Raw genomic sequence first — 13,374 nt, 5'->3', positions numbered from 1 at the left:
CAGGAGGCTGGCTCAGACGGTCTCAGGCCCAGTATAGATTAGACATGATTGGACAAAGGTGAGAAAGGGTACCGTATCACTGGATAACAGGTATGTATACCATAGTTTACACATTAAAAATATATGTCTATAGATCAGGAGGCAGACTCAGACGCTCTCAGGTCCAGTATGGATTTGAACAGATTGTACAAAGTTGAGAAAGGGTACATTATCACTGGATAGCAGGTATATATAGCATAGTTTAAACATTTAAAATCTCCGTGTTCTCAGTATGGATTAGACAACAATCTAAAAAGTCGAAAAAAGGAAATGTATTTGAAGCGTACGCCAGTATACACTTTTTGTGGCATTTTTTAATCTTCATATATATTTCTGTCTCAGTAAGACAGTCCAGACTCTCTGCAATAGGAAATGAGATGCATACAATTACTGACATAAAGTCTAGTGATTGCAGAAATTTAGGAATTACTATTCACGGGAAAAACTTCCGTCACAATTCTCAGAGGCAATGCTGACCCTCAATTAATTATTGTGTGGAGACAGCAAAAACCTTTCTTTGTGAAGAAAGTGTTGCTGTATCGCAGTACCGTTTATCCCATCGCCGTTACTCATATCCATCCAATTTTGATCACAGGGAGAGATGTAAACATGGTGCTCACTGCCTATCATGATCTGTCACGTAACTTTGGAGTGCAAAACACAGAAGCCACAGGCCGTAGGCGATTCAATTGGATTGGCATGAGAGGGCACATTTAAAAATGTGCACTGGAATGTCCCACGTCTGTGGGTAGGAAAACTGTGAAAGCTGATGAGAAACCACCACTGCATCTCATTGTGAGTCGACGTCCATAAGAAATGGAAGCCATTGATCATCTGAAGCTAGAGCCCGGCCAGCGGTACAGGGCATAGCTGCGTCTTAACCATCATCTTCTATCAGTTCACCAAATTTGTAGTGGCAGTCCCAGTGAAGGATTTGACAGCCCAGACTACACAGCGAAGGAGCAGGGAGAGGTAAACATTGCAAATGCTGGGGCCCTGCCCAAGCAAGGGGGGCCCACTTGTGGGCATTGGTGCTGGCACTGGGCCCCTCATAGTACGGCGGTGTGTCTGACGGCGGGTGTGCACCTCCACCGTCAGAGACACTTGATTGCACTATGAGGCACCCTGTGCCAGTGCCCGCACCCAAGAGTAGGCCCACCCACCTGTCCAGGGCAACGGCACTCGCACGGTTGCATGCCCTAGGTGGTGACCCCGACCATGGGGGGAGGAGGCAGCCCAGATAGGGAGATTTACAAAATGGCATATGTTGATGTGGGACATTCACCTGCTGCTAAAGGCGAAATTGGTCAAGTCCCAGGAAGAGGAGGACCAAAGAAAGCCATTTTTCTGGCAACCTATGTGTCATCAGGATAAGGTGTGACAAAATCCTTGGAAACCCATGCATGGTTCATTTTAATGAAGGTTAGATCATCCACATTTTGGGTCGAGAGACGGGTCCTTTTTTCTGTCAGGATTGATCCAGCAGCACTGAAGACTCTTTCCGATAGCACACTTGCAGCTGGGCAAGCGGGCTCCTGTAAGGCATATTGTGCCAATTCAGGCCAGGTGTCCAGTTTAGCGGCCCAAAAGTCAAATGGGAATGACCTGTGAGGGAGAACATCGATATGGGACGAGAAGTAGTTTGTAACCATAGTTGACAAGTGCCGTCTCCTGTCACTTTCAATCGATGCAGTATTACCAGTCATGTGAGCGGGACTTGAAAAATCAGTCCACAACATGGTCATGAAACCCCTGTCTCCAACGCCACTTCTGATGTGTGCACCACTAACACCTTTTCCAAGCTGCCCCCGGCCCCTACGGCTCGTGTGAGAACCATCACCGCTGCTGTGTGCTGGGAATGCCTCAACCAACCGGTTTACCAGAGTTGCTTGTTTGTTAGCCAATATTAGGTCAAGGTTCTCCTGTGGCATGATGTTTTGGAATTTGCCTTTATAGCGTGGATCCAGGATGCTGGCCAACCAGTAGTCGTCATCGTTCATCATTTTGGCAATGCGGGGGTCCCTTTTTAGGATCTGCAAGGCATAATCTGACATCTGGGCCAATGTTCCCGGTGTCAGTGATGCACTGCGAGTGCTGGGTGGAGGAGCACTTTCTGGCAAATCGACATCCCTCCAGTCACGCACAAACCCTGTACCAGACCTTGCCACGCCAACATTTTCTCTTGCCCCACGAGAAGCATCCTCCTCCCCTAAATAATCATCCCCATCATCATCCTCCTCCTCCTCTTCCTCTTCCTCCACCTCGTCCAGGAGAGTTCCCGGAGCAGACAATGGCTGACTGTCATCAAGGCTTCCCTCCTCCTCTTCCTCATCATCCTCGGCTGCAGACGCCTGCTCCTTAATGTGTGTCAAAGTTTGCATGAGCAGACGCATAAGTGGGATGCTCATGCTTATGATGGCGTCGTCTGCGTTTACCAGCCGTGTGCATTCCTCAAAACACTGAAGGACTTTACAGAGGTCTTTCAGCTTCGACCACTGCACACCTGTCAACTCCATGTCTGCCCTCAAAGTGCCTGCCCGTGTATCCTCCCACAAATGCATTACGGCCTGCCTCTGTTCACACAGCCGCTCAACCATGTGCAGGTTGGAGTTCCACCTTGTTGCAACGTCGATAATTAGGCGGTGCTTGGGAAGGTGGAGCAATCGCTGCAGCTTCTGCATACGACTGGAGTGTACCGGCAACCGGCGGATGTGCAAGCACAGTCTTCGAACCTTCTGGAGCAGGCCTGTTAACTCCGGATAATTATTGAAGAAGCACTACACCACCAGGTTCAAGGTGTGAGCCAAACAAGGTATGTGTCTGAGTTTTGAAAGGGCTATGGCTGCCACAAAATTACGGCCGTTATCACTAACTACCTTGCCTGCCTCAAGATGTAGACTGCCCAGCCATGACTCAGTTTGTCGCTGAAAGTAGTCGGCCAGTACCTCCACGGTGTGTCTGTCGCCCAAACACATCATCTTCAACACAGCCTGCTGACGCTTTCCACTAGCTGATCGATAGGGGGACACCTCGTGTGCAACACTGGCAGCTGCGGATGGAGTGCTCGTGCGAATGTGTTCTGTGGACGAGCTTTCGCTTCTGGAGGAGGGTCGAACGCCTACAGCCAACTGTTTCCTATACCGTGGGCTAGGCAGCACTGTCCCACCACCGCTGTCCCCTGTGGACCCTGCATCCACCACATTAACCCAGTGCGCAGTGATGGACACGTAACGGCCCTGACCATGCCTACTGGACCATGCATCAGTTGTGAGGTGCACCTTTCCACTCACTGATTGCTTTAGTGCATGTACAATGCGGTCTTTCACATGAAGGTGGAGGGCTGGGATGGCTTTGTGAGAAAAGAAGTGGCGACTGGGTAGGTCATAGCGTGGTACTGCGTAGGCCATGAGTTTGCGGAAAGCTGCGCTTTCAACCAACCGATAGGGCATCATCTCTAACGAGATTAGTTTGGCAATGTGGGCGTTCAGACCCAGTGTACGCAGATGAGAGGATGAGTACTTTCTTGTCCTACTCATAGTCTCTGGTAGGGTGAGCTGGACTTGAGAGCTGCATATGGTCGAACTAGCAGTGGACATGGCGGACTGAGAGAGGGTTGATGATGGTGATTGAGTTGGTGTTCTTTCTGATGGCCTAGATTCAGTCTTTCGTTGCAATAACAGTGTGATTCCCTGACTGATTTGCCCTTGCGACGACAACTCAACATTTGCTGCTGGTGGTGTGCTAACCGGTGGGCTTACAGTTGGGGAAACAATGTAGTGTTGCTGACTACCTTCTTTGGAAGCAGTTGCACATGTGGTACATGAGTTTTGGTAGTCCGTCCACGCTTTCAAGTTCATGGTGGTTAAATGTCTTAGCATGCAACTGGTATTCAAATTTCTCAGATTTTTCCCTCAGCTAAAGGTCTTTGTGCACTTCTTACATATAACCTTTGCCTGATCATTAGGATTTTGTTCAAAAAAGTGCCACACTGCACTCTTCCTACTATGGAAGACATTTTGAGGCCTTGCATGCTGTGCTATTTTGACCGTCTGGCCAAGCTGTCCTGCAACTCTTTTGGTTTTTGTAACCTGTTTTTGGACTCCTCCGGCCTGTTAGATAACAGCTGTTGTGATGTCGATGCCCGCTGCGGATGCTCCTCCTCCTCTTCTGAGCTATTGGCAGCGGCACCCTCTTCCCCCAATGGATGCCAATCTGGGTCAACAACTGGGTCATCCATCACCTCCTCTTCAATGTCATGTGCACCTTCCTCTGTGTCACCGTGTATGGTGGTATAGTATGCGGGAAGGGGCACCTGAGTTTCGTCAGGGTCAGATTCTGCCTCAGTACACTACGAGGACAATGTAGTGCTCTGAGTGAATGTACCAGCAGAATCATCTATCAGTGGCTGTGCATCAGTGCACTCCATGTCAGATTCATCTTGGCCTGGGTAATTCACGATTTGACTTGATAACCCAGGCATGGTATGTGAAAACAGTTCCATGGAGTAATCTGTAGTGTGGCCTGCCGCATCCTTCAATTTTGGTTGGGGTGAAGGACACAAGGAAAGGTGTGGTTCATGACCATGAGCCTCCAATGACGACTCAGTGCATTTATTTTTTAAAACTTCAGAAGAGGAGGCGATAGAGCTGGAGGCTGAGTCAGCAATGTAAGCCAAAACTTGTTCTTGAAGCTCCGGCTTTAAAAGCGGTTTACCTACTCCCAGAAAAGGGAGCCTTCGAGGCCTTGTGGAGCCAGACGATGATGCAGGCTCAACACCTCCTGCATTAGGTGCTATTTTGCTTTTGCCACTACCAGCAGATCCACCACCAACACCAACACCATCATTACCAGCTGCCAACCCCCGCCCACTTCCACGGACTCTTCCACCACACTTCCTCATTTTTGGGGAAAATGTACCCAAAAAACCACCAACTATATGGTACTGTAAAACAAGGTACAAGGTGTATATAGGAGTGGGGAGAATTTGAATCTCTCTAGACTTCAGGACACAGTAGGATTCTGTCAGGCCCTGTTTATATTACACCGCAATGTGACAGGCAGATTCTGGATGGTGTAAGAAAGGTGTATAGAGGACTGTGGAGAATTGGAATCTCTCTAGACTTCAGGACACAGTTGGATTCTGTCAGGCCCTGTTTATATTACACCACAATGTGATAGGCAGATTCTGGATGGTGTAAGAAAGGTGTATAGAGGACTGTGAAGAATTGGAATCGCTCTAGACTTCAGGACACAGTTGGATTCTGTCAGGCCCTGTTTATATTACACCGCAATGTGACAGGCAGATTCTGGATGGTGTAAGAAAGGTGTATAGAGGACTGGGGAGAATTGGAATCTCTCTAGACTTCAGGACACAGTTGGATTCTGTCAGGCCCTGTTTATATTACACCGCAACGTGACAGGCAGATTCTGGATGGTGTAAGAAAGGTGTATAGAGGACTGTGGAGAATTTGAATCTCTCTAGACTTAAGGACACAGTTGGATTCTGTCTCGCCCTGTTTATATTACACCGCAATGTGACAGGCAGAAATTGCCTAGTGTATGACAAACTACAAGGTGTATATAGAATTGGAATCTCCCTAGAGTGTAGGTCTGTAAGAATGGACAAACTCCTCGACTTTTCCTTACAGAGTCACACACGTAGATAGCTTCAATTTGGCCGTGATAACAGCCGTTACACGGTACTGAGAGAGGAGCGTGCACGTACACCGCTGTACGGTGTATGTAAAATTGTCAAGCTCCGTGTTTTTGTATACGGACTGACACACGCTGTCTCTCTTTAGTTTTGAATGTAATCAAACAGCAAATATACTAAACTGTTTGAAAAACAGACAAAACTATAAGGTGTAGGTCTGAAAGAACGGACAAACTCCTCGACTTTTCCTTACAGAGTCACACACGTAGATAGCTTCAATTTGGCAGTGATAACAGCCGTTACATGGTACTGAGAGAGGAGCGTGCACGTACACCGCTGTACGGTGTATGTAAAATTGTCAAGCTCCTTGTTTTTGTATACGGATTGACACACGCTGTCTCTCTCTAGTTTTGAATGTAATCAAACAGCAAATATACTAAACTGTTTGAAAAACAGACAAAACTATAAGGTGTAGGTCTGAAAGAACGGACAAACTCCTCGACTTTTCCTTACAGAGTCACACACGTAGATAGCTTCAATTTGGCAGTGATAACAGTCGTTACACGGTACTGTGTGAGGAGCGTACACCGCTGTACGGTGTGTGAAAAAATGAACGCTCACTACCTCACCAGGACAAAACAATACAATTTAGATTGCTTTTAAAAAAGCAGTTTGAACACCATTGTGCACACAGCAATGCAGCTAGCCTTAAAAGGCAGGCTAATCACCACCAGCGCTGCTGCACAAAAGCAAAAATCTTCACCTTTCACTGCACAGTAACTACAGTGAAAAGCGCTAGCAGCAGAAGCAGTTTTTTTTTTCTTTTTGCCTTCCTATCGCTCTCCCTACAGAATCAGCAGCTGCAGCAGCTCTCCCTATTCTGAGATCAGCATGAGCAACATGGCGGTCGGCGTCCCCGCCCTTTTATACCCCCTGTGACACCACACAAAGCAAGCCAATCACTTGCATGCCCTTCTCCAAGATGGTGGTGACCGCTGCCTATGTCATCACGTTGCCCACAGTGTCCGTTCTTCCTGATTGGCTGAAAAAGGGCGCTAAAGCATCTTTTGAAACGCGACTTTGGTGCTAAAGTCGCCGACCTCGTGGCCGACCTCACGCTAAGGTCGGGTTTCGTTTCATGAAACCCGACTTTGGCGAAAGTCGGCGACTTTTGAATTTTTTCGACCCGTTTCACTCTACTCTACCATAGATGACTTCTGAGAATTGGTCATCCAAATGGACAAAGTTTGGCTTCATGGCCATACAATCACCCCTGTATTTATTTAATTAAATCTAATTGTGTTGGTATCAGCATTGTTATTAGAGGCTGCCTTGTTTCTACTTCAATTAATGTAATTGATGTTAGGGATGGGTTGTGTCCTTGCTCTTTCATGATACAATTAGCTCTCATTAGTTGCAATTACTTCTATGTCTGTGTGATTGCACTCGCATTCAGTGCAGTAAATGATATTAAGATATATAATGCAATCAGTTGCAGGCAGGCAGATATTACAGTACTTGCGTTTTGGAATAATGCTATTGTAATAATGCTGGAAAGTAATGACTCTTGTTTATTTTAGCTGTTTAAGTAGAAAACTCCTCTCCGCCATTAATACAGTAATAACATGATGATATGAATCATCTCCTACAACTAAAGGAGGCTTTATTATTTCAGGAAAAGAGACAAAAATTGTAAGATCGATTGTGACCTGATGGTACGAAGAGGAGTTGTGCATTTAATGACCGCCAGTTGCCTATATGGACGCCGTCAGTGTCTGTCTTATGACCCGTTTAGAAAAGATCATTCTTTTGTTAATTTTCAGGTAAGCTCCTTCTTCCTAACCCGAAATCAAGACCCAACTCTTGCCTCTAAGAGCTTATACTAACTTGCAAGAAACTTGGACGAGTCTCACAAGCCAATACCCCGGGCACTCGGATCGGAGCATACAGCTGCATGTATTTCTATGCAGCTGAACACTCCGCTACCGAGTGCCAGCGGCAGTGCCAGGTATTGACTTGTGAGACTCGTCCAAGTTTCTCGCAAGTGAGTATGAGCCCTAATTCTAATCGAAAAATAGAAACTGGCAGCTCATACTCTTAGGCTATGTTCACATATTGCTTTTTTTCTGCAGGCAATACCTGCTCTATTAGCAGTAAAGAAGCTGGTTTTGCTGCATTTTTGCTGCTTTTTTAATGCGTTCTTGTTGAATTTTTTCTGCTGTGCTTTTTGGTGCAGATTATATGTTTAATTTATCTAAACATTTATCTAATTTGCATTATCTAATTTGCAGTAAAAAAAAATACAGCAAAATAAGCTGCAAAAACAGTTTTTTTACATGTGTTTTTTGCTGTCTCTTTTTATGCAAGCAAATTAAAATTTGCTTTTTACAGTACCAGCTAAGAATTTCAGAAATGTTATACATTCAATTGTTTTTTTTTCCTGAATGATTTCGAAAACTGCTGTGTTTTTGAAAAATGCAGCATGTCAATTCTTTTAGCATTTTTGCAGCGTTTTTTTTTTACCATAGATGGCAATGAGAAAGTGTCAGGGCTACTGTAATGCAGATAGGTGTAGGCTCCACTAGATGGCAGTAGTGTGGAGGCAGAACTGCACTTAAACAGAGCAGGCTTGCAGCAGCCAGGCTACCACAGGTGGCAGCAGATTTGTCAGACAGGTCGACAGGTCGAGTCAAGTAACACACTTTAGCGCGGTGCCAAGTGGAGTAAACAAACTCAGGGTCAGGAGCAAGCCAAGAAGGTCAGTAGCGGTCAGGAGCAGATAAGCCAAAAGACAAGAGAGAAGCACGATAGGATACAAGCCAAGTCAGAACCGGGAGATCAATCCACTAATGGGGAACAATGAGTCAAAACGGGGAAGGGGGAAACAGAAACAAGGGTTCAGACAGCAAACGCAGTGGGACAAGTCAGAGCAATCAGTGTCAGCTACAGCAGCTCTAGGCAAAACTATAACCAACATAGCCTGCAGGAAGCAGTGGTGGTAAATAGCAAGCCTGAACCCAGACTGAGGCTGAGAAAAGTTAACCCCTTCATGGCGAGACCGGGAAAACTGGATTCCAACCCCGGTCTGGATCATGAGAGTACCCTCCTCTCAAGGGGGGTCACCGGATCCCCAGGTTTCCCAGGATACTGCGCATGAACCATTTGATCAGCATGAACTGATCATGTCGGGACCCAGGATTGATCCTCAGGACCGTAGCCCCTCCAATGGACCTAATACTGCAGGGAATTGCAGACCATGTGCGAATCCACAATCAGTTCCACCTCTTACTCCATCTGCCCATCCACAGAAACTGGAGGCAAAGGGGATGGATACCCAGCAGAGGAAGGTACAAATGACTTCAGGAGAGACTTATGGAACACATTGGGGATCCGCAGCAATGGAGGTAGACATAGGCAAAAGGCAACTGGATTGGCAACCCCAAAAACCTCATAAGCACCTATGTTATGAATGGGTCACCGAGGAGAAAAAAGCAAAACAAGCTAAGTCACAGAAAGCCAGAGAGGTTGGTAACTATGTAGATTGCAGATCCCTGATCCTACCACACAACTGGCAGCAGCCGTGGAGTGTACCTACGATGTTCCTAGACGCTTCGTCACAGCCGGAGGACTAAATAAGCCTGAAGCATGAAAAGGGGAAATCTAACTGCCCCAGAGCAGACCCCAAAGGAATAGATAGCCCCCACACATGTATTGACGGTGAAACAAGATGAAGGCACAAACACAGGCAGGAAAATAGGCTGAGCAAACGATGAGGCCCAAACTAACTAGAGAGGAAAGGAAAGAAAAGACACTAGACTTCTCCCACTATATCAGCACTCTGAAATATTCTGAGACAGAGCAAAAAGAGACCAAACTAGTTAGGGACAAAAAGCAAATTGGCAAAATACTGATAAATAAGAGTGGAAATTCAGCACAGCCCCCAGTCGGGGCTGGCTGACCACACCAAAAAACTGAATAGACCAACAAAATCAAGTGTGAACATTAGCAGAAAAACTTAGCTTTAGATGACTGGAACATAGCTGAAAACCAAGAGCTGACAAGCCAGAAGGAATCACCAGCAACTGAATAGGGCGTCGGCTGTCTTAAATCCAATCTGAGACTCCTGAGGTCCAATCGTCATCCTCATTCTCAGGTGGCAGATCTCCACCGATCAAATCAGCCTCACTACCTCCTGTTACCACCAGAGGGAGTCTGGAAGGAGAACTCACAACTGGTGAACCAGAGAATGAACTCACAACAGTACCCCCCCTTGAGGAGGGGTCACCGAACCCTCATCCACGCCACCAGGCCGATCAGGATGGGCCCGGTGAAAAGCACCAACCAATCTATTGGCATGAATATTGGAGGCAGAGACCCAAGAATTATCCTCCTGACCATAACCCTTCCATTTGACCAAATACTGGAGTCTCCGTCTAACCAAACCAGAATCCAATATTTTCTCTACCTCATATTCCACATTGCCTTCAACCAACACAGGGTCAGGAGGTGCTGCCATAGGAACCACTGGCTCAACAAACTTCTTCAACAGAGATTTGTGAAATACGTTATGGATGTTGAACGTAACTGGAAGAGCCAATCAAGAATTTCCAAAATCTTATAAGGACCAATAAATCTTGGCTTAAATTTAGGAGATGCAACCTTCATAGGAATATTCTCAGATGACAACCAAACCATATCACCCACTTTAAACCGGGGACCAATGGTCCTATGCCGGTTGGAAAATCGCTGGGCCTTTTCCTGAGAGAGTGACAACTTATCCACCACTTGGTCCCATATCTGCTGCATTCTCTTAACCACAGTGTCCACACCTGGGCAGGATGAAGATTCCACTTGCCCTGAAGAGATTCGAGGATGAAACCCAAAATTACAGAAAAAGGGTGACATCAAAGTGGCAGAACTAGCTCTATTGTTCAGTGCGAATTCGGCCAAGGGCAAAAATGAGACCCAATCATCCTGATCAGCAGATATAAAACATCTCAAATAAGACTCCAATGTCTGGTTTGTTCTCTCAGTCTGTCCATTGGTCTGGGGATGAAACGCGGAGGAGAAGGATAACTGAATTCCCAGATTGGAACAAAAGGCTTTCCAGAATCTGGAAACAAACTGGACTCCTCTGTCGGACACAATGTTCTCAGGAATCCCATGTAACCGAACCACCTGTTGTAAAAAAACAAGGGCACCAATTCAGCGGAAGATGGCAACTTTGGGAGTGGTACAAGATGGACCATCTTAGAAAATCTATCACAAATCACCCAGATAACAGTCATTCTCTGAGAGACAGGAAGATCAGAAATAAAATCCATTGAGATATGGGTCCATGGCCTCTTGGGCACCGGCAAGGGCATCAGCAACCCACTAGAACGAGAACAGGGTTTAGACCGAGAACAAGTCCCACAGAACTGTACAAAATTCCTGACGTCACGAGATAAGGCAGGCCACCAAAAGGACCTACTCACCAAATCTCTGGTACCAAAAATACCTGGATTACCAGCCAATGCGGAGCAATGAATTTCAGACATCACTCTCTTTCTCCACTGGTCAGGAACATACAATTTTCCCATAGGGCAACGCTCAGGTTTATCCTCCTGAAATTCCTCCAGGGCGCGTCTCAAATCGGGCGAAATGGCAGAAAGAACTACCCCCTCACCTAGGATGGTAGTAGGCTCGGTCACACTAAGAGAATCGGCAAAGAAACTCCTAGAAAGGGCGTCTGCCTTAACATTCTTAGTGCCCGGAAGAAAAGAGACCACAAAATTAAAACGCGTGAAAAACAAGGCCCATCTGGCCTGTCTAGGATTCAAGCGTTTGGCCGACTCCAGATAAATCAAATTCTTGTGATCGGTGAGGACCACAACTTGATGTCTAGCTCCCTCCAACCAATGTCTCCACTCCTCAAATGCCCACTTCATGGCCAACAATTCCCGATTCCCCACGTCATAGTTGCGTTCAGATGGGGAGAACTTTCAAGTAAAGAAGGCACAGGGATTCATCTTAGAAGTCACAGGGTCTTTTTGGAACAAAACAGCTCCTGCACCAGTCTCAGAAGCATCTACCTCCACCTGAAATGGAAGTGAGACATCAGGCTGCCGTAAAACCGGAGCTGAAGTAAATCTCCGCTTAAGCTCCTGAAATGCTGAGACAGCCTCAGGAGACCAATTCAGCACATCAGCACCCTTCTTGGTCAGATCAGTCAGTGGTTTGACATTACCAGAAAAATTACCTATAAATTTACGATAGAAATTAGTAAAACCCAAAAACTTCTGGAGGGCCTTCAAAGAAGTAGGCCGAACCCAATCATAAATGGCCTGTACCTTGGCCGGGTCCATTTCAATAGTCGATGGAGACAAGAGAAATCCCAAAAATGAAATCCTCTATACACCAAAGAGGCATTTCGATCCCTTAACAAACAGGGATTTCTCCCTCAAAATCCGGAATACAGTCCGGACGTGTTCCACATGAGAATCCCAATCACTAGAAAAGATCAAAATATCATCCAGATAGATGATCAAAAACTTATCCACAAAGTCACAGAAAATATCATTCATAAAGGACTGGAAGACAGAAGGGGCATTAGTGAGCCCAAAAGGCATCACCAGGTACTCAAAATGTCCCTCTGGAGTATTAAACGCCATCTTCCATTCATCCCCGTGCTTGATGCGAATAAGATTATACTCCCCCCTGAGGTCAAGCTTAGTAAACCAACAGGCACTCTTAACTCTGGAGAATAAATCACACATCAGAGGTAACGGGTACTGATATCTACCCGTCATCTTGTTAAGGGAACGATAATCAATACACGGTCTTAATGAACCATCTTTCTTGGCCACAAAAAAACCCAGCACCTAAAGGTGACGAGGATGGTCTAATATGACCCTTCTCCAACGACTCCTTAATATAGGATCGCATAGCATCATGTTCGGGTACTGATAAGTTGAAAAGCCGACCCTTGGGAAATTTACACCCAGGCATCAACTCAATTGCACAGTCATAACTCCTATGAGGAGGCAAAGATGCAGACTTACTCTCACTAAATACATCAGAAAAATCAGCCAGGTAATCAGGAATATCATGAGACTGAGGAGAGGTGGAGAAAACAGGAGCGTCCCTAAGAACACACTGACAACCCCAACTCACCACAGTCCCAGATTTCCAATCCAAAACTGGATTATGAGTTTGCAACCAGGGAAAACCCAGAACAATAGTATCATGCAAATTATGCAGCACCAAAAATTTACAATTTTCTTGGTGGTCTGGGGTAACTCGCATTATCACCTGGGTCCAAAACTGAGGTTTATTCTCCACCAAAGGAGTAGCATCAATACCCCTCAAAGGAATAGGCGTCCGCAGAGGCGTCATGGAAAAACCACAACGTTTAGCAAAGTCCAAATCCATCATATTCAACGCTGCTCCTGAATCCACAAAAGCCTTAGTGGAAAACGTGGATAAGGAGCAGATCAGAATAATTGCCAAAAGGAACTTAGGTTGTACACTGCCCACAGTAAATGTGTGTGCAAAGCCTTTCTCTCATTTAGGGCACACAGAAATAGTATGAAAGGTGTCTCCACAGAAAAAACACAGCTTATTACGCCTTCTAAACTCCTGACGTTGCGCCCTAGACAAAACCCCATCACATTGCATAGGTTCAGACGTTTGGTCAAAAG

Source organism: Dendrobates tinctorius, unplaced genomic scaffold (assembly GCF_039654945.1).
Source record: "Dendrobates tinctorius isolate UK_male_01 unplaced genomic scaffold, ASM3965494v1 ptg000208l, whole genome shotgun sequence".
Lineage (NCBI taxonomy): Eukaryota > Metazoa > Chordata > Amphibia > Anura > Dendrobatidae > Dendrobates > Dendrobates tinctorius.
This window is presented reverse-complemented; position numbering follows the sequence as displayed.